Here is a 25,224-nt window from a genome sequence, read left to right on the forward strand (position 1 = left end):
TCATCCCTTCTTCTTGAGCCTATTGGATTTGGACTGCAAAACCTAAACAAACATGAAAAAAAACCATTTCAACAAACATAGTATTCGCATGAAAAATGCTAAACATAGTGGTCCTTGTTAATCCCACATCAAATATACATGTAGAGGTATATCTTAACTAAAATAGTTCAAGTGTAACTATCTGAGGTATTCATAAACGTTACTCCCCAATAAGGGGTCCCAACTGTGGCCAGTGCACCAGGAACAAATTCATATTTTACATCAGAAGATAATCAAAGGAATAATAGTGATTGCCCATCTGTGAGAAACATCTCCAGGGAGTGTGTGCCAAAAAAGTAGAGTGGCGGCATACCTTAAGTATAGTAGAGGTGAGGCGTTAGAAAACCCTCAAAGTTTGGTAAACTCGTGTCTCTCAGTTCTTCCCACCAGCTGGTGGAGAAAACCCTCGTCTCAGGTGTGCAAGATGCCTATACATGAGACATAAATGAAGCGGTTCTAAGAGTTTGGATATTAATTACACATGTAAATGGTCAAAGAATATATTGAAAGTTTATTCACGGAATACACTAAAAACAAAGAAATGAAGGGACAACAGTCCCTTATGAATGGAGATGAGTAGAGATGAATTAGGTCCATAAGTACGAAATGGGCGTGAAAAATCAATGGAAGTCATATGTAAAGCTCTCGCTTACCTTACAACCTGCAAGTTAAAACGGGAGTTACACGTGCGGATGCACTGCTGGCCCGGAAATATTCATATCTCCCAAAATGTCCTCGGGAACCAGAGTCTAAAGTGCTTTGCTGAAAAAATGAAGGAAACAAAAAATTCAGAATGCTCCCCAGTGGAAAGGGGGGATCTGATGGATCGTGGTTTATAATAGGTAAGGCGCCATTGATATCGTGTTTTATTTACCTCTGCCAAGTAGTTTCAATGAAGCTATACGATCGCGTGTGAAGGCAAAAGCCGCTTCTGCTGCTAAATGTAACTCAAATACGAGCGCCTCCCGATCAGGGAGAAGAGTTGCTCGTGTGGACTGTGGTGGGTCTCAGCGTCTCCCTGGCAACGATCTACACAGGCACCAGCCCATCCAGGACCGAGTGTGTGTGCGGGAAAGATAAAAAAAGGACTAAGTGAGATTTTCATGTGCATCAGAGCTGTTATGCTGGTGTTTAAATGAGCGCCATTATGGAAAGTGTAACCTTCATGATTTGCCACACTGAAGGACCCTTTTCAAAGTCTCGAATACTGCACTTACTAGGTGCCCATCCATCTTTGCTCTCCCACAGCGCCTCTGTGGTGCGCCTGCAGTGTTTGATCACTTATCGTGGCTAAACCTCCTGGGACTGTAGCTACACCACCAAATTTTGCGCCTGAGGATACGCTGAACCTCAATCTACTGCCCCTCTCCTACAGGCTCCTGCTGGGTGGTATGACACTGCTTACAACCTGTGACTCTAACTTAGGATCATTGGTGTGTACCCCACGAAAAACAAGGGGAAACCCACCATTATGGACTCATTTGCCAGCCAGAATAAGATCACTGTCGCTCCTCAAGTGCCTGGAACATGACCAATTCACACCCCTAGACACCACTCACGGCTCAAAGGATAACCTCCCTGCAGACCTCCCTGGAAAGCAAAATAGACAAGGTCAAGATCGATGTTCAGCTGCTCAGGCAATATGTCAGACAGTTGGCGGAAAGGGTCAAATATGCAGAATTGCTACTAAATGACACAGTGACTACTACTAAAGACTGAGTGGTGAAGGACAAGGAACTGGAGAGGAGGGATTTCTCACTGGAACAATGAGCGGACGATGCGGCGGGCAGAGCACGATGGAACAACAAACGTGTGCTGGGCCTGCCAGAGGGGAAAGAGGGAACAACCGACTTCCTACATTGAACATCTGCTGTACATGAAATTGGCCTTGCACATTGTCAGAGGGCTTAGTAGTAGAGGGAGCCCTATGATTGCAAGATCCTAAATTTCTGTGATCGAGAGGTAATTTTTACGGCACTCCAGGGAGGGGGGCGAGATATCACGAGAAGGCTCCAAAATTGCCATTTACCCACATTACACCCATGCAGTACAGAGGGCTTGAAACTCATTTGTGCCTATAAAAGCCAGGCTTCGACACTTAGGCCTCAACTATATGCTAATATACCCTTCGAGGCTGAAGATCCTCTACAACGGCAAATCGTACTTCCTTGACAGTCCTCAGGCCGCAAACATGTGGATGGAACACAATAACCTGTCTTGCGAAAGGGGCCTTGGTACCTAATAATCTACATGTGAGGCATAATTTTTCTCCAACACTGCTGTCCCTAAAAACGCTGATCGGCCTTTACTGATGGGGGTAAACTTGTTTGAACAGTGGCGCTGACACGGGGCCTATGATCTGCTTGTAACTTATTTTGATTTTGGACTAACCTGATCCTTATCACTGATGTTACTATTGGTTTCCCTGAATTAACGCTACTCCATTTAAGACTTGAACTTGCTCTGTATGTCCTTTTTGTTCAGTGGGGGAGAAACCCAGTTACCCACTGCTAGTATTACCCACCTGCTCTCAGTTGACACTGGTGACTGGCCCATTGCTGGTCCCGCTACCTGGTACACAATGGCCATCCCAAGCCTTGGTAGTACCGGGATGCCTGAACAATATGGTTTGTTGGGCAATGTTTCATGGTTCTTCTGTTTATGTTATGCACTGGTTCACTCCATACATTATGGCTCACTTGGGGAGCTGTCTGGGGGACAGTGGGGCAACATAGGGATTTACTATGGCCGCCGTTAGAATCCTATCTCGGAATGTGCGGGGTCTAAATTCCTATCTACGTAGGAATCGGGTGAAATCCTACCTGCAACACAGGAACATCTCTATAGCTTTACTGCAAGAGACCCGCCTACTACGTAAAGATCAGGAGGCGCTCTTGAGCCGCTGGGAAGGCACGGGCTACGGTGCTATGTACTCCAAATTCTCCAGAGGAGTGCTTACTTGGATCAGCGGTTCACTACCTTTCCAATTACTGGAGGTTGTAAGCAATAGAGAAGGGAGGTAGCTAATTATCCGGGGATATGTACAGCACAGGGAAGTCTGTATTGTTAACTCACACCGTCCTGGCCCATGTTCACACACTCTGCAATCTCATAGTGCCCAGATGAAAGGGGTTTGTCATTTGGGTGGGCAACTTCAACTGTGCTAAGGATCCGACTATGGACAGGCTCCCCCTCCCACTGGGCGGCCCTATGCCAGCGTCGACCACCCTAAACACGACCCTAATTGACCTAGAGCTGTCAGATGTCAGATATTTGGGGGAACTACACCCAACCACAATGGGGTACTCTTTTTACTCAGCTCTGCACAGACTACACACTAGGATCTGTTACTTTTTTTTCTGAGATGGGGCAACTAGCTGAATTCAGCAGCGTGGAATATTTGGTCTGCACCATATCGGACCACTCCCCACTGCTGGTCGAATGGAATCTCACAAACCCCAGAGCTCCCATACCAAGATGGTACATGTCTACTGACACACTAACTGACAAGGTTTTCAGGAAATCACTGTCAGAATTTTTTACCAATTTCTTAGACATCAATGTGGGTAGTGTGAAGCGCTGGGGCACCATGTGGGAAGCCCTGAAGGTAGTAACCATGGGTGAGGTCATATCAAGAGTGGGGGTATCCGCTGCACGCTGCAGGAAGAGCTGGAGGGCATAGAGGAGGAGATTAGAATACTTGAGTCACAACCTCCGAGCTGCCGTGCGACTGAAGAAAACCTGGCTGCGGCTCGCTCCCAGTGTCATGAGGCCTGGGGGAGACTGTCCAAGTTCGACTATACCACGCGTACAGCCTGTGCCCATGCAGAGGCGCACACACCTGGGAGACTGTTTGTGTGGATTTGCAAACACGAGCCGCCTAGATCCCAAACCACACTACTCATTGACGAGTGCGAGGCTACGTGGAGATCTCAACTCATGATCAATGACATCTTTGTTGCATACTACGCATGTTTATACAGTCATGACAATTTGATACCCCTGGAAGATATAGAAGAGGTTCCCTCACTGATCTGTCTCCTGAGGCTTACAGCTGACCAGCAATCCCCCTTAAACCAACCCATCCCCATGGAGGAGGTACGTGAAGTGATTGCATCCCTCTCTACTTGTAAAACACTGGGAAGCGATGGACTTCCACCAGAGTTCTATAAGGCCTAAAGCTCCACCCTAGCCCCAACGCTCCTGAAAGTCTTTGATGAGGCCGGTGATAGGGGTGTGCAGGCGATAGGTATGAGGGAGACCCTGGTTATACCCGTTCCCAAGTTAGGGAAAGCAATGAACAGTTGTGACTTGTATCACCCTCTTGCCATGCTGAACTATGACATCAAAATTCTTATGACGATCCTGGCAAAACGCCTCCGTAGAGTCATTGCTTCCCTGATACACACAAACCAAACAGTCTTCGTGCCAAGTCGCAGCACTGATCTTAACTTCAGATGGCTCCAACATGTTATTGACCAAACCAATCCCAGAGGACAGCAATATGCAGTGATGTCCCTGGACACTGTCAAAGCCTTTGACTCAGTATATTGGGAATGGTTGCTCGCTTTGCTGAGAAACTTTGGACTGGTTGAGTGTTTCATGTTGTGGTGTTACTATATGCGTCTACAATAGCCAGGGTGAAGTCTGGCCGACAGATATCCGAGGCATGGAATATATGCTGAGGGCAGCATTCTTACAATAGGAATATTTGGACACGGTTATCATGATTGGTGGACACAGACACCTGTCTTCACCATATGCAGATAATTTGTTACTTTTCCTCTGTGAACCACAACACAACCTCCCTATGATCCTTGATTTACTAAACAGATGTGTGGAGCTATCTGGAATCTCTTTCAGTAAGCAGAAATCCAGCCTCTTTCCCTTGGGCGGACTTCGGGGAGTCAATATGACTGACCTACCTCACCTGGGCATCCCATGGGTGGAGAAATCCTTTAAATACCTAGGCGTACAAATTACTCACACACCGGCAGATACACATGCATGCAATACGCTCAGGGTGGGGGAGGGCCTCAGGAAATGTATGGCTTTCTGGTTCCGGCTACCACTGTCACTTATGGGTAGGGTCACCATTATTAAGATGATTGTCCTCCCTAGATTTGTTTACTACTTCATCAATGTCCACTTCAGAAATGTCCTCTAGGGCTCAGGTTGTCAAAAACTGTCCCTTTCTGTGTTGTACATGCCCTACAATGACGGGGGCTCAGCTACCAAGGTTCGAGCTTTACTACCTAGCTGCTCAGCTGAGCTTAGTCACACAGTGGCTAGCAGATGGCCCCACACCAGAAATGGCATTACTTCAGCAGCTGGTGGCACTGGCCAACCTTAAGGAAGTACTATGGATCACAGTAAATTGCATGGATACCTTACCCCTGCTTTTCAAACTTGGCAGACAAGTCTGGTCCAGAACCCTGAAGGTACTTGGCGTGTCCCTCCACTACTCCCCCAACAGATCTATGTACAGGCAGAGATGTTTTTGGTGTCTCCAGACCTTGGGAGAGATGTGGTATCTACTCCTGTCTGCACCTTCATGATGAAGGTAAATTTAGGGACCTGGTAAACATAACCCAACAGCAGGGCCTGCCCATTCTTGAGATATATGAGGGTGAAGGGAGAGGCAAAATGTATATGGGACAGTGGCTTGAAGAATCAGAGGAAACGGCACTCCTGGCACTGGTATACATGCTGGAGGATGGCTGGAGGCCCGTATCTAGACTCTATGGCTGGCTGCTGGAGGGAACCAGCTATCGAAACCCAGCTTTGAAAGTGAAATGGGAAACGGATATGGGGACTGTAATTTCAGACACTGTGTGAGACTGATGCTGGGCTTCCCTGGGAATGTATCCCATAATGCCAGGTTTAGACTACTACAGATTAATCTGCTCTGTTGCACATATATGACCCCCACTAGAATACAACACACAACCTCACTGTCTTTGGTGCCATCAGGACGGGCCAACCTCATTCACAGGTTTTGGAAATGCTCGAGAGTACAGAGGCTCTGGTCACGAATTGAACAGGATTGCCGTGGAGTTGGTATCATTAGGTATGATTGGTCCCCCATGGAGTGCCTGCTAGGTTCACATCCCAGATGTAGCAGGCACAAACATGTAGTTAAGTTTATGGAACTGGTATGCATACTTGCTAAGAGAAGGATCGCTAAGTCCGGGAAATTCCATGGTGGCCCACAGTTGAAACTGTGGTTCCTCGAATTTAACACTTGGTGCGAAGCAGAAACAAGAGTGTGGGCAATGGTATTGCAACCCCAAGAAGTTAGTTTGGTGGATACATACGGAACCTGGAAAGCCCTTGTCCTTGATATGTTCCACCCGTTGGATGACAACCCCCCCCTTAATGCCTCGACCATCCTTTTTGCGATCTACTTCTATTTAATCTGTACCTCACCCACCTTAACTGTGCCCACGCTTTGATTATAGCCCTAGATGAGCCTGTTGCCCTTCGTTCACCACATTGCTCTGGTCTGCAAATCACACACCCAAACTTCTCCCTTATGAACTGAACTAAACCTACGTATGGAAAGTTTATGTTATAATGTTGTTTGTACGTTTTTGCTTATGATGCAAAAAGCCTTGTAGATTACATGTTTCACTTATAATTTCTCATATTTCGGTATTCAATATGCATACGTGCAGTTTCCTTATAGTTCGGTATTTAATATGCATGATTTAAGTAGCTTTCAAAGTTTATCATAGTTCAGTATTCAATAAGCATACGTGCAGCCCGCTAGGTGTGCCCCGACTTCTGAATGGCTCTCCCCGTCACTCATTGGTCCTGGCGCTCCTCTTCTGTGGCTTCGGCTGCTTCTTCTTCATTTCCCAGATGGCAGGCCAGCCTCTGCGAGCCCTGTTTGCACGCCGGGTGCTGTCAAGCACACGCCAGTAACACCACTGCCTCTGGGCAGATGCAGACAGTGTCCTCTCTCCTCGCTCGCAACTCCAGCTGCTTGTTTCCCCGATATGGAGGCTCCCACACATGGGATGTCGGGCGGCGTCCTGAATCTGCAACTCAGGTCCCACCACGGCTGCTTCTTCATGTTCCGGGTCCCCTGCGGGTCTTCCCCACATAGGCCTACCTGTTGCTCGCCATATTGATTTCTGACTCTCCATTTATACACCTGCAACAAACCACTTGACCATAACTAGAGGGACATGCCTGACCCTCATAGTACTCTACATGCATCTTCTTTGTCCCAGTAATAGAGTGGTGAAATGGGTGTTTGATGTTCAGTACTCTTATTCGCTTCTTCCTATTCCCAGTACTGCCAGGGATGAAATGTGGGAAAATTAGGGGAACTGACTTACAGTAGCCTACATAGGCTGGGGGAGGGTTAGGCTGGTCTTTAATAGGAAAAGGGGATACCATGTCTCTCTTGTGGGTACCCCACTCCCAACCCCCAAGGACCCTTAACCCAGGTGATCCTCCCTCGCTCCTCCACCCCCAGGGTCTGGATCCAAGAGCGATGGCCTTTCCCTGGCCACCTGAGCAGAGGATCCAGGGGGTGTAGGAGTGAGGATACACTCAGGTTTCTCACATACCCTTCCCCAATGCAGGTGGGACCAGGGTGCTTCACAGGGAATCCGGAAGAGGAAGTCTACGTTATCTTGCTCTCGTCCTTTCCGGTGTTCAACTGTGAAGCAATATGGCTGAAGGTCCAGGAACCACCGCATTACCCAAGGGTTGGATTCCTCCCTCTGGCTGATTCAAACTAGAGGAGAGTGGTCTGTTAATATGGAAAACCTACGACCAAGGGGATAATGCTTCAAAGGAATCACGGCCCACTTGATGGCCAATTCCTCTAACTTGATGACTGAATAGTTTTTCTCTCTGGGAAAGAGCTTTTTGCTGATGCATAGAATTGGATGTCCAAAACCATCAAGGTTTTGTGACAGAACAGCTCCCAGTCCCACTAAGAAAGCATCAGTCTGGAGGATAAATTCTTTGGAGAAATCTGCAACTCTCAAAATGGGGCTTTGGCATAGGTTTTGTTTCACAGTCGTATAAACAGATTTCATCCTCTTCTTCCCATCTGCTCTTTTGGGGCTCTGTATTTTTCAATGTATCTGTCAGTCCAGATGTTTTACTGGAAATATTTTGTAGTACCCAATTTGCCCCTAAAAGGTCCTTAGATCTTTTTTTTATTTGTAGTAGGGTATCGAGAACAGCTCTTACCTTCTCTTGCTGTGGTTGGACAGTGCCATTCCCCAAAAAGGACCCCAAATACTTAACCACTGATTGGGCCAGCTTGCATTTTCTGGGATTGGTGGTTAACCCAGCCTTTCTTAACACTTTCATGACTGTGTAAAGGTGGTATAAGGGGTCTTTCCATGCCCTGCTATGGATTACAGTGTCTTCTATATAGGCTCTGCAAAATTCTGAGTAATGTTGTAAAATTTTGTCCATTAATCTCTGGAACATTGCAGGAGCACCATGCAGACAGAAGGGCAGGACTTAAAATTAAAATAACCATACGGGAGTGGCAAAGGCAGTTATTTTCTTTATCAGGGCCATGCAAAGGAACTTGCCAATACCCTTTTGTTAGATCTAGCATTGAAAGGTAGACAGCATTATCCAGCCGCTCTATTAGATCGTTGATGCGGGGCATGGGGTAAGAGTCAAAATCAGAGATGTTATTCACCCTTCTAAAGTCTATACAAAACCTCCAACTTCCATCAGGTTTTGCCACCAACACGATAGGGGGTGGACCACAGACTATTAGAAGGTTTGATGATGTTGGCGTCTAGCATGTTCTTAGTGTCTTAATTTAATGGTTTCTTTTCTAGCCTCAGGTAACCAATATAGTTTTAGGTGCACCATTTTACCTATGGCTGTGCAGATGTGATGATAAATACCCTTTACTCTCCTGGGTTCCTCTCGAAACACATCAGTGAACTTCCTTATAAGTTCATATAAGTCTTGTATCTGATTGTTGTTGAGGTCAGGTGAAATTAATGTTTTACTTTCTGTGTCTTCTGGTAAAAGACAAGATAATATTATGACTGGTGATTCTGAAGGGTTTTCCTTCCACTCCTTCAATAGATGTATGTGGTACTTTCTGCTCCAATTTTCAATGTTATGCGGATGACACTCAGCTCTCTTTCAGGCTCCCCTCAGTCACCTCTGCTTCTTCTCTCATACCAGATTGTCTGGCCACAATTCAGGAATGGTGTGCTGCCAATGATCTCTGCCTTGATGCCAGTAAGACTGAGACCCTCCTCATTGGGACACCCGCTCCCCCTTTCCTCTCTTTCTCTCTGGCTGCCCACTCTGGGCCCTCTTCCTACTCCTTCTTGTGAGGCTAAGAACCTAGTATCATCTTCAACTCCACCCTCTCCTTCTCTCCTCACATCTCTGATGTCTCTAATAAGCCAAACTATCAGCTGCAAGTCCTCAGAGGTATTCCTCCTTTTCTCATTTTCCCCCAGAAGCTCACTGTCTCCAGAGCTCTGGTCCTCTCTAGGCTGGACAATTGCAACAGCCACTTTCTAAATCTTCCTGCCTCTACTCTTCTACCTTTACAACTTATCCAGAACAGGACTGCAAGACGTGTCCTTGGCTTCAAGCCAGGCATCGTATCTCTCCAGCTCTGAAATCTCTTCACTGGCTCCCGTGGCTGCAAGGATCAACTTCAAGATCCTCTGCATCATCCACATGGCTTTCTGGGGCCTGGGATCGCTCTACCACCAACCCTCTCTTACAAAACATCTTCCTTCTCAAGCTCTCTGCTCATCCGCCTTCAACTCTTTGTGGGTCAGAGAGTTGGGGGCAGATCCATCTCCTCGGGTGGCGCCTCTCTCTGGAACAGCCCTCTGCCTGTCTCAAACTTAATAGCTCCACCCCCGTTTCCGGAAGCAACTCAAGACTTTCTTTTTTGCTTCCACTTTCTCTCTTCCTCTCCCCTGCTGATGCACCTGAATGCTCCGCACACTGGTCACCTTGTCACCCTCTGAAACCGGGACCAGGCTCCTGCATGGTCAGTTGCCATTGCACTACCTCCGGGCTCCCCAGCACTTAAGGGTCTGTATCTGCAACCCTACAGTCCCTTCTCTCTGCATTTATGAGCCACCCGCTGGCTGCACTTGTGAGTTAAGTGCACTTCCCTCTTTTGCCTCCCCCTGGCACTTCTCCTCTTCCCTTTTCCCTGCACTTGCAGGATATGAATGACAGAAGGCCTAGTAGGTTTGTTATTTTGTCCTCCTTTTGTCTCCCCCTCATTGTCTTGTTGTGCCTAGAAAAACATGTGTACAAGTGTGTTATAAATATCATATCATTTGCAAATCTCATATCATTTAGACCTCACAGTAGCTATCTGTTCTTTCAATCTATTTGCAGTTTGGGAGAATGGTATTGAGGACTCCTCTCTCTCTTCCCATGTTTCTCTTACCATATCTAGGACATCCCACGGTTCTCAGGTTTTTCGGACTGCAAACAATGCCCAGGGTATCATTCGATCCCAGTTCTGATCATCCTGCTCAAGTAACATCCAGAGTATGGTTTTGAAGGTCTTATTAAATCTTTCCACAAAGCCATCTTCTGAGGATGGTACACAGATGTTCTGAGAGTGATGATGTGTAACAGTTCTTTGAGTCCCCCATAAGCTTGCTCATGAAAGTAGAGCCTTGGTCAGTTAATATCTCCTTCAGAAACCCAACTCGAGAGAAGAAAGGGAGCAGATGTTTCAGAATTAGTTGTATTGTGTTAGTTCCCAGGGGAAAAGCCTTGGGATAATGTGTGGTGTAATCTACAATAACCAGAATGTATATTTTCCTCTGTTTGGAAGTTTCTAGGGGTCCCACAATATTCATAGCAATCCGAGAAAATGGAACCTCAATTATTGGAAATGGATTTAAAGGAACTGGTGGTTGTATGTGTGTATTAGTTTTCTGGCCGATGCACATGCTTGAATTCCAGACCAGTAAAACCTGTTCACTCTATGTGTCTGAGTTTCGGATTGCCCCAGGTGGCTTCCCATCAGATGTGAATGGGCTATCTCTAGGACCACCTGTTTATGATTTTCATGGACCACCAATAGTGTTCTTAACAGACCCTCTCAGGTGGTGTCCCCTCTATAAAGAAGCCCATGTTTCAGAAAGATAAAAGGCCCCCTTTCTCACGGCCCTTTGTTCCGTTACCACTTGCAAAAATGCCTCATCTAACAAGAGGTCATTTCTTTGGGCAAAGGCTAAGTCGGATGTGTCTCAGGCTCTTCCTCTTTGGCTTTCCTGGGTTCAGGGTTGGGAGGGCCATCAGATGTCTCATCGGCCTCCCCAATGCCCCGAGTTCCCCTATCTGTATTTTCCTTCCTGGTCTCTTCCTTAAGCTTAGGGACCACTGCTTTCTCAAGCACCTCTTGAACAATTGTATCCCTATTTGGAATGGGTCTTTTCCGGGACTTTGTAGCAATACCTTAACATCACCTCTAAAATCTGGGTCTATTACTCCTGGTAATACATCAATTCCAAATCTCCATGGCCTCCCTGATTTAGGTGGCAGTCTAATGTCTGTAGCAGGGGGTGGAATCAATATCAAATAAGTGCTTATCAGTCTTCTTTCACCTGGAGGAATTGTTTCATACCTACTATTACAGATGTCAAACCCAATAGAACCCTTAGTAGCTATTGAAGGGTCTGAGGCTCTAGCAGTTAGCTTTTCCTATCTTAGGGTCCCCCAACTTGTATTGGTTAAGCTGCATCCAACCCCTGACAACATTTGTCAAGGCATCATGAAGTAAGACACAGACAACAGATTCAATGTTCAAAACAAACTGATTTATTTAAGTAAATGTCAGGATGGTAGAAGGGCTAACTTCCCCCAGCCAGCAGCATTTTGTCTGTGACTAGAGAGGAGCAGTGTCCATAGGTCTGTTTTGGAGGCGGAGAAACAACGTGTCTGAACGTTTATCTTCCTGCTGGGAGCCAAGCGCTAGCGTAGCACTAGCAGTAGCAGAGCAGTTCACTCAGCCAGCAGCAGTTTGTTTGTGAGCAGAGAGGAGCAGTGTGCATTGCTCTGATTTGGAGGTGGTGAGACAACGTGCCTGAACGTTCATCTTCCTGCTGGGAGCCAAGCCCTAGGGTAGTGCAAACAGTAGCAGTGTAGATCCTGCAGCCAGCAGCATTTCATTTGTGAGCAGAGAGGAGCAGTGTCCATTGGTCTGATTTGGAGGCGGAGAGACAATGTGCCTGAACATTCATCTTCCTGCTGCGAGGCATGCCCTAGCAGTAGCAGCGCAGTTCCCGCAGTTTTTCCGCAGTGAGCCGCGTTGAATGGGAGTAGGAGATTCTCGACTGTGAGCTATGGACCATACAAGTTTTTAGGATTGGGTCTTTGCCTGCCTTGTTGTATTTGAGGCAGCGGTGGAATCTTGAATCAGAAGCCCTACTACAGACGTGATCTCTGCTTGGTGTATGAAACAAACCTCCATGCTGTGGGAATATTGTTTTAAAATGTTTTCCCTTTTCAGTCAATTGACACTTGACTGAAAGTCAAAGGGGATCGGAAACTTCAAAAGTCGGCTGTACAGCAAACTCTCCCCTGCTTCTTGGAAACTCATAAAACGATACATTTTCCAAAGCAAGTACCGCTCAGAACCTCATTGACAAAACAGCAAAGCCCCATTCAAGGAGGTCAGTGAGCCTGTGTGTCAGAAGGGGCTGACAGTGTCAGCAGAGCTTGACTTGCAGGCTTCCTCTAATTAGCCTGAGCTGACACTGTAATTTGGAAAAGGTGGGGTTTCCCTCTGCTGGTATAAGCTGCTCATGCGCTCATATTGTCCCAGCAAAACAAGCATTGGCACGCCTCCACAAGTGTTGGTCAACTGTCCTGCCAGTTTGCCAGGAAACGCTGCGTTTTAATGCTGGGAACTAAACTCCCCAGCGTTATAACAGTTGACTTGTATTTATTGGTTGAGACCTATTGCAGTTACCTTTTATTGCTGCGACCTCTTTTGGCTTTATTTGGAGACTCGTGGCTCAGCCATCGGTGTTGTTTGTTTATTACTCTGCCTTTATGGCTCCCACATTAAAACCTTAACTGAAGAGACTGTGATTGCCTCGATTGCAGCTCAAGAGCAAGGGGACCCGACGAGAAAATCATTAGCAGACACACTTCTTACATCGTTGAGTGCTCTGCTGGTTGTGGTGACTCAGGGCTTTCATTCAAAACAGGCATCCAAGTGAGTCTGACCCCGCTTCAAGGTGGTTGTCGAGTGTCTAAGATAATTTCAAGTACCTCTTGCCCGATAAAAATCACTAACTATTTTGGTAAAGTAGTGTCGGGAGGTTTGAATGAGTCTCGACCTAGTCATTTATCCGACGACACGTTAATGATGTGATAAATCATTTATAATGTGCCTGTACACAAGTGTTTATAGGCACAACAAGACAAGGAAGGGGAGACAAGGGGAGGACAAAACAAATGATCTTACTAGGCCTTGTGTCAATCAGATCATGCAAGTGCAAGGGAAAGGGAGAGGAGAAGTGCCAGACGGAGGGAGAGGGAGAGTGAAATAGGCAAAGCTCAAGTAAGTGCTGCCAGGGTGGCCGGCTCTGAGTAAGTGCAAGGAAGCAGGGAACTGTTGGGTTGCAGATCCAGTCCATAGTTGCGTGGTGAGCCTGGAGGCAGTGCATGGGGCTAATGTTGTGTAGGACCTTGGTGCCCATTAAAGTCCAGAGGGTTGAGCAGGTAACCATTTAGCGTAGCAGGCAAGTACATCAGCTGGGAAGAGAGAGAGAGAGAGAGAGAGAAAGCAGAAGTGAAAAGGATGGTCTTGAGTTGCTTCCGGAAACCTTAAGTGGTCTTGGTCAAGTTTGAGAGAGGCAGGGAGGCTGTTCCAGAGGGAGGCACCAGCCGAGGAGAGAGATCTACCCCACACTCTCTGCCTGGAGAAGTGTCTGACCCTCAAAGAGTTGGAGGTAGATGAGTGAAGGGCTCGAGAAGGAAAGTGCTTAGGAAGAGAGAGTTGGATGTAGTGTGGTCCCTGGCCCCAGAAAGCTTTGTGGACAATGCTGATGGTCTTGAACTTAATCCTTGCACTCACCAGGAGCCAGTGGAGAGATTTCAGGGGTGGAGAGATACGATACCTGGGCTTGAGGCCAAGGACATGTATTGCTGTCCTGTTCTGGATTAGTTGCAGAGGGCGAAGAGTAGAGGCAGGTAGACTTAGAAAAAGGCTGTTGTAGTAGTCTAGCCTCGAGAGAACCAAGGCTCTGGAGACAGTGTGCTTCTGGGGCAAATTGAGAAAAGGAAGAATACCTCTGAGGAGATGCAATTGACACAGGTACTACAGGAAACTGTAAGTCAGTGCACCAAGCCAGTATGTGAAAGTGGCTCAATCTCTTCATTGCCTCAAGTCACTCAGGCGGAGGTGAAGAACGTATTACAATTAGCTAGCAAGGAACTGGGGGACATTATCATAACCCAAGTCCACAATCCTAGCACTTTAGAACAGACCTTGACGGGCGATCAGAGGGCTTCCCTTTCAGCCTCACCTGTTATATGCCTGGATACTGATGATGAGGGTTCCCTGGACTCATCAGGATCTACTGTGCCCACTATGCTTGACTCCATAAGTCCCACGCGGCGGTTGCAACTGCCCCCGATTTTGGGGGGCAGTTCACCCAAGCACCTAACGAGCAAGCTAACAATAAATAAACCATCAAACTGCAATGCTGTCCCTGTTAAAGTTATATGAATCTCTGGAAAAGTTAACAAGCAGACATCGTTATTATCTATTTTGTCATCTAAAATATTATTTATTGAGGGCTTCATAATAGGGGCTAACTCTCAGCAGGGCATGCGAAAAGAGGAATTAGAGGGCTTGTTAATTCAAATAGCAAAGAACATTGTGCCCTCTGTTGGATCTAATGGAATGGGGCCCCTCTTGCAGTCAGTAACAAGCATTGATATTCCTGGAGTATATTTTGTATATCAAATAAACTCTAACTGCACGCCGTGAAGTTCGGGGATGGGGAATGTGGAAAATGTGGATGGCTCAAGGCCAACTATCAATGAATCAGGAGAGATCAATAGTGTTGTAGAGAAACCGGGAACTGATCAAGTGCCTTTGATGGAAACTGAAGAGCCCGTAGCCCGATTCAAACATTTACTCCTTGTTCCAGGATCATGGAAGGGGAGATTTCATTTGGTAACGGAGGAAAGTGGGGAGCAATGGTAAAAAGTTAAATAAAGAAAAAGCCCTAAGCAAGGCTATACATAAGGGCTCTAGAAAGTTTCTTCTGGCCTTAACCATGCTGAAATGTCCAGCATTAGAGGCCAAACTACATGAGGTGGTACCCCATCACAGAAAAAACAGACACATTTGGCATAGCAGGTGACAATACACCCTAGATCTACTCTTATGTCTCCAAATAGAGAAGTCATCATGAACTCTGAGTTATTAAACATATCCATTTACTCTGATTATGATCACTCTGAAGTCCAACGCTCACAAGTTTCTTTAGAAGTAACTCATGAGCAGTTCATTGTTGAAGACCTTGAGCAACCTGTTATAATAAAACAAAGCCAAAGGATATATAGGCCAGTTCAGACTAGTAGAATGGTTGAGAGAAACACTGTTTTATACTCTAGAACAACTCAGACAACAGTTGAAACAACCAGAAGAAAATGATATGTTGTACTCTCGCCTTAAACAGAACGTGTCTAATTGCCCAAAAGAAACTTGTTTGCTAATGGAATGTTTGCCACACTTTGAGTATCCGGTCACATTGAATCGATCCTACGTGTTGAGATTGTTTGATTTAATTCTGCCTCTATGATTGATTCAATCAAGAGACCTTAACAGAGTGGATTGTGTGGCTAAGAAACATTTTGATAAAATCTTTCTGCATGTCCATTCAACTCTGATTAAGAACATTATCTTGGACAATGTAGGTCTATTACATCCCATGGGCTTTGAAATATATGAGGTTGATAAAGATTCTTATTTTAACAATTTCGAGATACATAAATCAGAAAAGCCCTTGCAAGTAAGTACTAAACTTAACCCTCCTTTAAGAGCTATTTGTTCTAAAGGAGGTCTTGTTAATGGGAAACTCCTGACCCATTCAGATTTCAAGGGTACATGGTGACTGGGTCAGTTGTGGTCCTGGTTATCAAGTTTTTTGGCTGTTAGAAACTCCAGCAATTAGCAACACACGGAGTAGGGTGACCATTTAAAATGGGTTTGTGGAATACATGAGGGCATTATCATTTTTTTAGATCTAAAAACATGACCATTGCACAGTGTGATCTAATAGCTTTGCAGGAGACTAGTTTCCTTGAAGAACCGGTTCTAGATGGCTTCACTATGAGAAGGCCATTTATAAGCAGTCTGGCAAGACTGATAAGTTTAAGGACATTTGGGGATCATTTCTTGAGACGTATGGTTAATGTGTCAACTATGTACCATTATTGTTATTTGTGTGCTTTTTTCCTCTCCTCTTTCCGTCTTCTCTCTTCTTTTTTCTTTTTCAATTGATTGATTTTTCTTTCTTTCTAGTGAGTTCTTATTTGATTATCAATTTTTAATGTTTATCTATGATCCTGCATTGATTGTTCTAATTTAATGTTGTCATGTATCATTTGTTGTTTATGCTGTATAAAAGAAAAAAACTTTAAAGAAAAAATAAATACATTTTTTCCCCCAACAATTTAGCAATCAAGGTGGCTAAAGGTAGAGCTATCATAGGCTTGCTTTAGCTGTAAAATCAGAGTGTCGGTGCTCACTAATCAATTGGAAATCCCCAAACATCTTCACACAGGCTGTTAAACTAGCTTCGGATAATGACATCTTTCCGGGACTAGGTTTGTTTGTTATATTGAATCTATACTGGATTCACAGCTGGTATGGAGCCGGGGGCCATTTTCGATGGGGTAGCCAAGGTGTTGGATGAAAGCCTGGCTGATCCCTTAGTAACAGCCATTATAATCTGTGGGGATCTGAACGTGATCAGTGAAGAGTCAGATGGCCATTTTCCTTCTCTGAGGAATGTACAGGGTAAAATCAAGTTCCGTGGAGAATATGGACTGATTTAATGTACTCAAGAGGTCTAACAATACTAAACTGAGCTATTGTTGTAGAGATACCAGCTAATCTAACATGGATGCGTTTAAACCAAACATCCATATTGGACTATGTCTAGGGCCTCATTACGACCCTGGCGCTAAGTGAAAAACGATGGCGGTAAATGGTTAGCGCCATCGTTTTCCGCTAGGTCCGATCATGACCCATGACCGTTAAACTACGTTGCCATTAGCGGCATCGTAGTTAACGCTGCCGCTAACTGCGCCAAGGGCGCACGCACGCAACCTCCCACACCGTACTTAGCGCCATGGCGGAAAGGTACGCAAATGCCGACCCAAGCGGACATGCACCTAACGCCATCACCCAGCCCGTTAAGTACCTAACCGCCATGGTGCTAATTACGCCATCGCGAACCAACCGTAAATGGCCATGTAAAGTGAATGCAGCTGCCACAGGTGCACAGAAACAGCACAGGTGAAGGCAATACAGACTCAGGAAGTACAGAAAGAGCACACCCCACCCCTTCCCACACCCAGTCACACTCCACAATGATACCAATACGACTAGCAATGTTGGGGCTGGAGGACCTGATAGCAATGCAAGTGCTACAACAGCAACAACAACAACAGGCAGCACAGAGGAGACGCAGGAGGAGAAGGAGGGCAAGGCAGGCCCAGCAAGCCCCACAGCCCCCAACCCCACGCATCAGAGCCAATCCATTCAACCTCACTGCTGAGCAGATCCACACCCTGTACCGTTTGGACCGGGACACCATCACCGCCATCGTAGACATGACACACAACGACATCGTCAGCATGATAGAAACTCCAACCGCCATCCCACCCCGACTGAAGGTAGTGTCTGTACTCCACTTCCTGGCCACAGGCACCTACCTGCACACAGTGGGGAACTTGCATGGCATTTCACAACCATTATTCTCATGAACACTCATCCAAGTGCTCGATGCCCTCCTCAAGCACACAGACGACCACATCTCATTACCACGGACTGCCCAGGAGATTGCAAACACCAAAGTGGGTTTCCATGCACTAGCCGGCATACCTGGTTGCATTGGTGCCATCGACTGCACCCATGTGGAATTGGTGGTTCCATGTGCCATGGAGGTACCGTACCGCAACCGGAAACAGTTCCACTCAATCAACGTGCAAATGGTCTGTGACTCCAACAAGATCATCACACATTGTTGTGCCCGATTCCCCGGATCAACCCATGATTCTATGGTCCTGAGGAACTCCACAATACCACGCTACATGGAGCAACATGCAGGCCCAAGATCCTGGCTACTCGGTGAGTCCAATGTCATGACCATGGAAATGTGAAGTGGGTAGGTGAATGACGTACCAATGCATACTCCACCTGGCTGAAAGGGGGGGGAATGATGCATACTCCACCTGGCTGAAAGGGGGGGGCGATGCATACTCCACCTGGCTGAAAGAGGGGGGGGGTGATGCATACTCCACCTGGCTGAAAGGGGGGGGAATGATGCATACTCCACCTGGCTGAAAGGGGGGGGGGATGATGCATACTCCACCTGGCTGAAAGGGCGGGGGAATGATGCATACTCCACCTGGCTGAAAGGGGGGGGAATGATGCATACTCCACCTGGCTGAAAGGGGGGGGAATGATGCATACTCCACCTGGCTGAAAGGGGGGGGAATGATGCATACTCCATCTGGCTGAAAGGGGGGGGGGGATGATGCATACTCCACCTGGCTGAAAGGGGGGGGAATGATGCATACTCCAATTGGCTGTGAGTAGCAGAGAGAACGGAGACAGATGATACCCTAAAGCAACCCAAACTCCACCCAACACCAGTAAAGCCAATACCCAATGTATGCAGCCCTACCATGTGAATGAGGTTGTGTCCCAACCATGACACAACCATCTGCAAGTGCATTCTACCAATTCAGACCACATTGTCAACAATGAAATGCACCTACATGCACGTCACCAAACACCATCAACCGATAGGCCTGTCCCCCATAACTGCCCACGAAGGAGGCACATGACGGACAGAAACATCAACACACCATTACACAAACAGCAGGGCCCCCAAAATGTCCCTGTCTACATCAGCATTGCTCACTGGGGTCATGATGAGGCCCACAGCAATGTTGCAATGATGTGCGCATTGCCATCACAGGACATGTGCCAGGCCAACTAACCAAACGGCATGAACGGACACAGTGGATGGGCACTCACAATGCACTCCACCCCTCTGCATACATTGGGTGATGGCATGCAAAACAGGCCATGAGAGCCATGAGCATATACTGGTTGCATTGTGTGAATCAATTAGTGCATGTAGAAGTGAGCCACAGTAACAGTTGGATGCAAGCCATGGTGGCACATCATGTTCTTGATCAGACGTCATGACTGACACATACATTCTCGCCTACATACAGGTGATGCAGGCTATCCCCTGAAGAGGTGGCTCCTTACACCAGTCCGGAACCCGCAGAACCAGCACGAGGAGGACTTCAACCGTGCACATACACGTATCCGTGTGGTCATAGAGCAGACATTCGGCCTATTGAAGGCACGGTTCCGATGCGTCAGCAGGTCTGGTGGGGCACTCCTGTACCGCCATGAGAAGGTGGAAGATCGTCATGGCATGTGTCATGCTACACAATATGTGCGTCAGACGGAATGTGCCCCTGCCCCCTGACGCAGAACTGCAACCACCTGACGATGAGGATGAGGAGGGTGCAGATGGGGCGGCACCTCATGGAGGAGGCGATGCACAGGAGGGGCGTGAAATGCGTCAAAATATCATCAACCACTGCTTCTAGCACACACTGCTGGTGTGTATCACATGGAGACTGCACTTGGGGCACTGTGTGTCTCTGAGACATGCATACTGTGGACTGTACACCAATAAAGCACACATATGCAATGAAAAAGTCCACACATTTCATTTCGGAAAAGGAAAACGTGTATTTCAATCATGAATTGTCGTGACACACCCCCTCCCACCTCCCCCCTCCCCCCTGCACACCCCCTCCTACATCCCCCCTCCCCCCTGCACACCCCAACACACCCTCTCCCACCTCCCCCCTCCCCCCTGCACACCCAACACACCCCCTCCCACCTCCCCCCTCCCCCCTGCACACCCCAACACACCCCATGTAAGTGTCTACAGATGCCTGTGACAGTGGCCACAGGCTGTTACGAGCCCCCTCTCCCGGCCCCCGGGGCACCCCTGGCTGTGGAGCGCAGGTTCCGTCCGGAACGTCGGACGGGGCTGCTCTGTGCAGAACTGGCAGCGGAGGATGTCCCTGCTTGCTCCCGTGCATGCACGTCCTGTAGGGTGTGGGAGAGCTCAGTGAGCACACGACGCAACCCGGCAAGTTCGACACAAATGTCCCTTGACATGGCCTCCATAGCATCCCTCAGGGTGGCAGTGCTCTGGGCAATTTCGGCCCTTAGGGTCTCCGTGGCCTGTTCAATGGTTGCCCTAGCCCCCACATATTCCGCAGCATGCTCAGTCAGCATCGTGGACAGATGTTGCTGCCGTTGTAAGATGTCCTCGAGGGACTGCTGCCCCTGCTGAATGGTGTGATGGAGGGGCTGCTCCCCTCCTGTAGACTGAGAACTGGGCATGGGGTGGAAGGCCACTCCTCTTCCTCTGTGGGCCCCTGTGTGTGATCCTCATGGGGGCTGGCATTTGACAAACAGGGGGAATGTAGAAGGTCAGTGGGGCTTCTGACTTCGTGCTCCTCAATGTCAGAGTCTGAACATGCAGCAATTGCAGCTGTTTCACCCATGTTGCTGCTGGCCGCAGACCCGGTGCCTTCTGTGGCAGGCAATGTTGGTACAGGTGGTGCTGCTGCTGCTGGCCTGCTGCCTACTGGGGTGCTTGCCGGTGGGCCGTCCGGTTTGCTTGCAGTGGATTCTGCTTGTTGTGGGGTCTGCCTCACTGCAGCTGAGGTTGAGGGTGCGAGGATGGTATTCTTGGCCTTCTTGGCTCTTTTCGTCGCAGGGGTGTCCTGGTCCTCGGGGTGTGATTCTGTGCCTGTGGTGGAGCAAAGGAGGGAGGGCGTTATTGATGGGTCTGAGGACTTCGGAATGACAATGATTGACATGATTCTGGTCAGTAGATGAGGCAGATTTCAGGCAGGGCCATGCAGGTTGTCTCCTTTTTGTGTGGAATGTGGATGGAGGTATGTGGGTGCCAGCAGTGTATACAGGGTGGAGCTCGCATGTGGCTGTGGGCAGTGTCCAGCTAATGTGTTGCATTTACACTCTAGGGCAATATTGTGCTTCACATGAATGGACTGCAGTGACTATGGCATGTCTTGTTTGAGGCACCTACCTTCATCGCCTGATGTCGGAACTCCCCTTTCCATCCCTCCGACGCCTTCAATGCCTTCCATGCCAATCGTGGTTGCACATATTTCCTCCCACGGTTGGAGTTTCAGTGGGGATTCCGAACCTCCACCGGTACCCAGGGCAAGGTTGCGGTTCGCAGAGATGACGGCTCTGACCCGTATGCGAAGGTCATCCCAACGCTTCCTGCACTGCTGTGGAGTGCGGGGTACGGTCCCCACTGCGCTGACGCGCTCGGCCACCAGGGACAGGTGTCAGGGTTGGATCTGGTGTTTTTAGAGATGGCCGACGTGCTGTTTCCCGTTCCGCCGCGATGACGCTATTTCCGGTTCTGCTTTTTACGGTGACCACTAATTGCGGCCACCGTTAATTACGGTGGCCGCTACTTGCGGTGGCGGAAGTGCACCTTGCTCACCCTACGATGCCGGTAGGGGCCCTTTCCGCCATGGCATTATTTACATTACCGCCATGGCGTAATGCTCGTGCGCGATGGGTCGTAATGTGGCGCTCTTTACGCCATCGGCCCACGGCGTAAACGCTCATTACGCCATGGCGGTAATGTTGGCAGATTACCGCCTGGGTCGTAATGAGGCCATATGTCTCTGATTTTTTGACACTGAGCATAACACAATTAGAAGCAGTACCTGTCCAAAGGACCGTTCGTGGTATTCTACTGGTAAATTTTAGTGTTCTGGGTATGAAGCAAGAATTCCTGAGATATAATCCAGTTTTGGAAGTTACAGGTGCAAGAAATTAAATCAATTGGTCTGAAGATCTTGTTTTATAATTCAATCAAACATTTTGGGAGAATTCAAACGGCCTTGAAACAGCTGACGGGGGATCTGTGGAATTGTACATACAGTTGTTAAACACTTTTATAAATCAGAAAGGTCTTAAACTTAGGCCAATACCCTCAGATAAGCACTGATTTGACCCAATTGTTCAAGCCAAGAAGAGGGAATTAAGAGCGGCTATGAGGGACTTAAAAAAAGCCCATAGAGAGGCAGGGAAAAGAAACGTCAACACTTAGGTTGAGGTTTAGAAATCGGACGAGGTCTCGCAGAGCACTTTTGTTTCAACAAGTTTCAGAAATGATGTTGAAAACTTTAACTAGCAGGGACTCTGCCCAATTATGGCAACTGTTGAAAGAGTACAAAACGCTGTAGCCTGTTCTGCCAACACACCTTATAGCAGAGGAAGTGTGGGTAGGACATTTTACTTACACATATAGAAACATTCCAAGTCAAGATGAATGTGAGGTTTTAACAGAGGAGGTAGAGTGGGATATTCTGTTAGATGAAGAGGACATTCAAACATTGACTTTGAAAAGTAGTGGGCTCAGAGCCCTGGGTATGGATGAGCTATTGAATGCCGTTCTAAAGAAGCACCTGGTTATCTGGGCAAACATTGTAGTAACTGTATTCAAAACAATGTTGAAAGTGCGAATCATTCCTCATCATGGAGGACATCTATAATTATCCCAGTTTTTAAACGTCACCCTGAAATGACCTTCTGGACACCCCAGGCAAGTTCTTTGCATCTGTCCTATTAAAGGAGTTGAATGCGTGGGTACGCTCAGTCAGCAGGCAGTTTGATAGGAACCAGGCAGGCTTTGTTAAGGGTGTGGGAGCGCCCTCAAATGGGTTCCTACTGAACTATATGAAGAGGCGGGCTCAGACAGAGAGGCAACCATTATATCTTGCCTTTAGAGATTTCACCATAGCCTTTGACAGTATTGATAAAGGTAGACTGTGGGCTAAAATGCAAATATGGGGGTGTCCAGAGGGATTGCTACAAATGATAATAACTTTACACACAAATACCTCAGTACATGTTAGGCTAAACCAGCAAGTTAGGCTTTCCAGTCCAGGAAAATCTTGACACATATAGGATTGAATGAGGGCTGTGTTTTGGCCTCTGCATTATTTAAACTCTATTTGTCAGATTTTGGGACGTCTATGGATGCTGTAAGCGCAAACCCCACCACGAGTTGGGGGTCAGGCAATCCACTAGTTGTTCTGTGCTGACAACCTTGTTTTGTTAGATAGAACACCGGTGGGTCTGCAAAGATCTTTGGACGCTCTCCAGGCATACTCTGTTGTAAACAATCTGCAGATTAATGCGAGTAAGTCTAACGTGAGCGTTTTGAACTCTAAGCACTCTCAGAATAATAAGAGGTTTAATTGGTATATTTTTAAGGGTTTTTTTGTCTATGGTGGATATTTATAAGTATCTGGGTTTCAATTTTAGTACTGACCCTAAGGATACTAGGAATAATGATCTCCTTAGGCTAAGGATGAAGTCTTCAGCTTGTCAGGGATTGCTTATATTTAGCAAATTTGGGACATTTTCAATTCTTCCTATGTTAAAATTCGATAAAGGGAACGTTGTGCCAGTTATAACAAACAGTGAAGAAACATACATGGCCGACATGAAGTGGAACCTTCTCGAAGGCCTGTATTGGAAGAGAAACCCCATACAATGAATACGTCAGGAATAGGGGTAACTCTCTTTGAATGCCATGGCCAATTGGAAAAAGTTATCTTTCCTTAGAAAATGCCTGACAGCTGGCGCTTTCTCCCTTTCAGCGGTCCTGGGACAGGTCTGGTTCACAGGTGGAGATTAGTTCATACTGCAGTGGAGAAATTAGTGTTTACAGAAACTAAAAGATTTAGATTCCCAGGTTGATCCTTTGCTTCATAATTCAGAAGGTATAAAAACAAACTCTGGAGGAGTGACTGGATAGTCAAACTTAAAGAATGTAAAACGTACAAAGCATTTGACAACTTTGTGGGTGAAAACAAGGCCCTTACTCATCTGGCCCCATACTTGTTCAAATTTCCAGATCGCCGCCTGATGAAAGATATTTTAAAATTGATACTGAATTTACTTCCCACGCGGGACATACTAGGCTCGAGAGGGAAGGGGGACATGGACCAGAGAGGCTGTCGGTTTTGTAAAAGTAGTGGGCGATTGGAAACCGTAATACACATATTGCTCTATTGTGAATTGTTATCGGAGAAAAGAGCCTTGGCTTTTGGACATTTTCCGATTCGGTATACTACACTAACTCAGGGAAACCTGGTGGGCAATGTTATTTAGTGGGCAATATTGTTTCTTGCCTATTGCTGTGGAAACAATTTTACCAAACGTTTATAATTCAATTTAGGATATATTGTTCATCTATATTAATGCAAGGTCCTTTGTTTTCTGGATTTGGAGCTTTTATTGAAATTAAATGTTGTGCTTTTTAAAAACCTGCAGTGGTACTTTTATAGAAAAAGTGTTTCATACATGTATTTTGTTTCTATATCGCCTATGTAGTTTACATTATTTGATGTGTTGTATAGCTAAAGGTTTGCTTGCAAGCTGATGAGCTAAATAAAAAAAATAAAAAAATGAAGGCCTATCTTGCCCTAGGCTAAGCTGGGATATCCCTACCTGAACGAAACTGAGGTACTGTCTGAGTCCAAGAGTTCAACGTAAGAATCTGTCTGTGACCAATACCTATCATTGCTCTCACAACTAAAGCTAAACAATGTCAATAATAAAAGAAATAGTGATCAAAACAAAGTTCAGAGTTTCTTCCAGCTCTTAACCTCTTCTTCAGCTTCCCTTTCGCAAGTTCAAAACAGTTCCCCAAAAGTGTTAAGATTTCCTTTCTCCAGTTCAAGGCAATATAGTTGCACACAATATCGGGGTTACCTTCTCCAAGTTTCAAGCAACACAATTCAAAAGAAACAGGTCTTGAGGCGTCGTCCTCAAGTCAATAT

This window comes from Ambystoma mexicanum, chromosome 4q, assembly GCF_040938575.1.
Source record: "Ambystoma mexicanum isolate Mex_15411 chromosome 4q, UKY_AmexF1_1, whole genome shotgun sequence".
Classification (NCBI taxonomy): Eukaryota; Metazoa; Chordata; class Amphibia; order Caudata; family Ambystomatidae; genus Ambystoma; species Ambystoma mexicanum.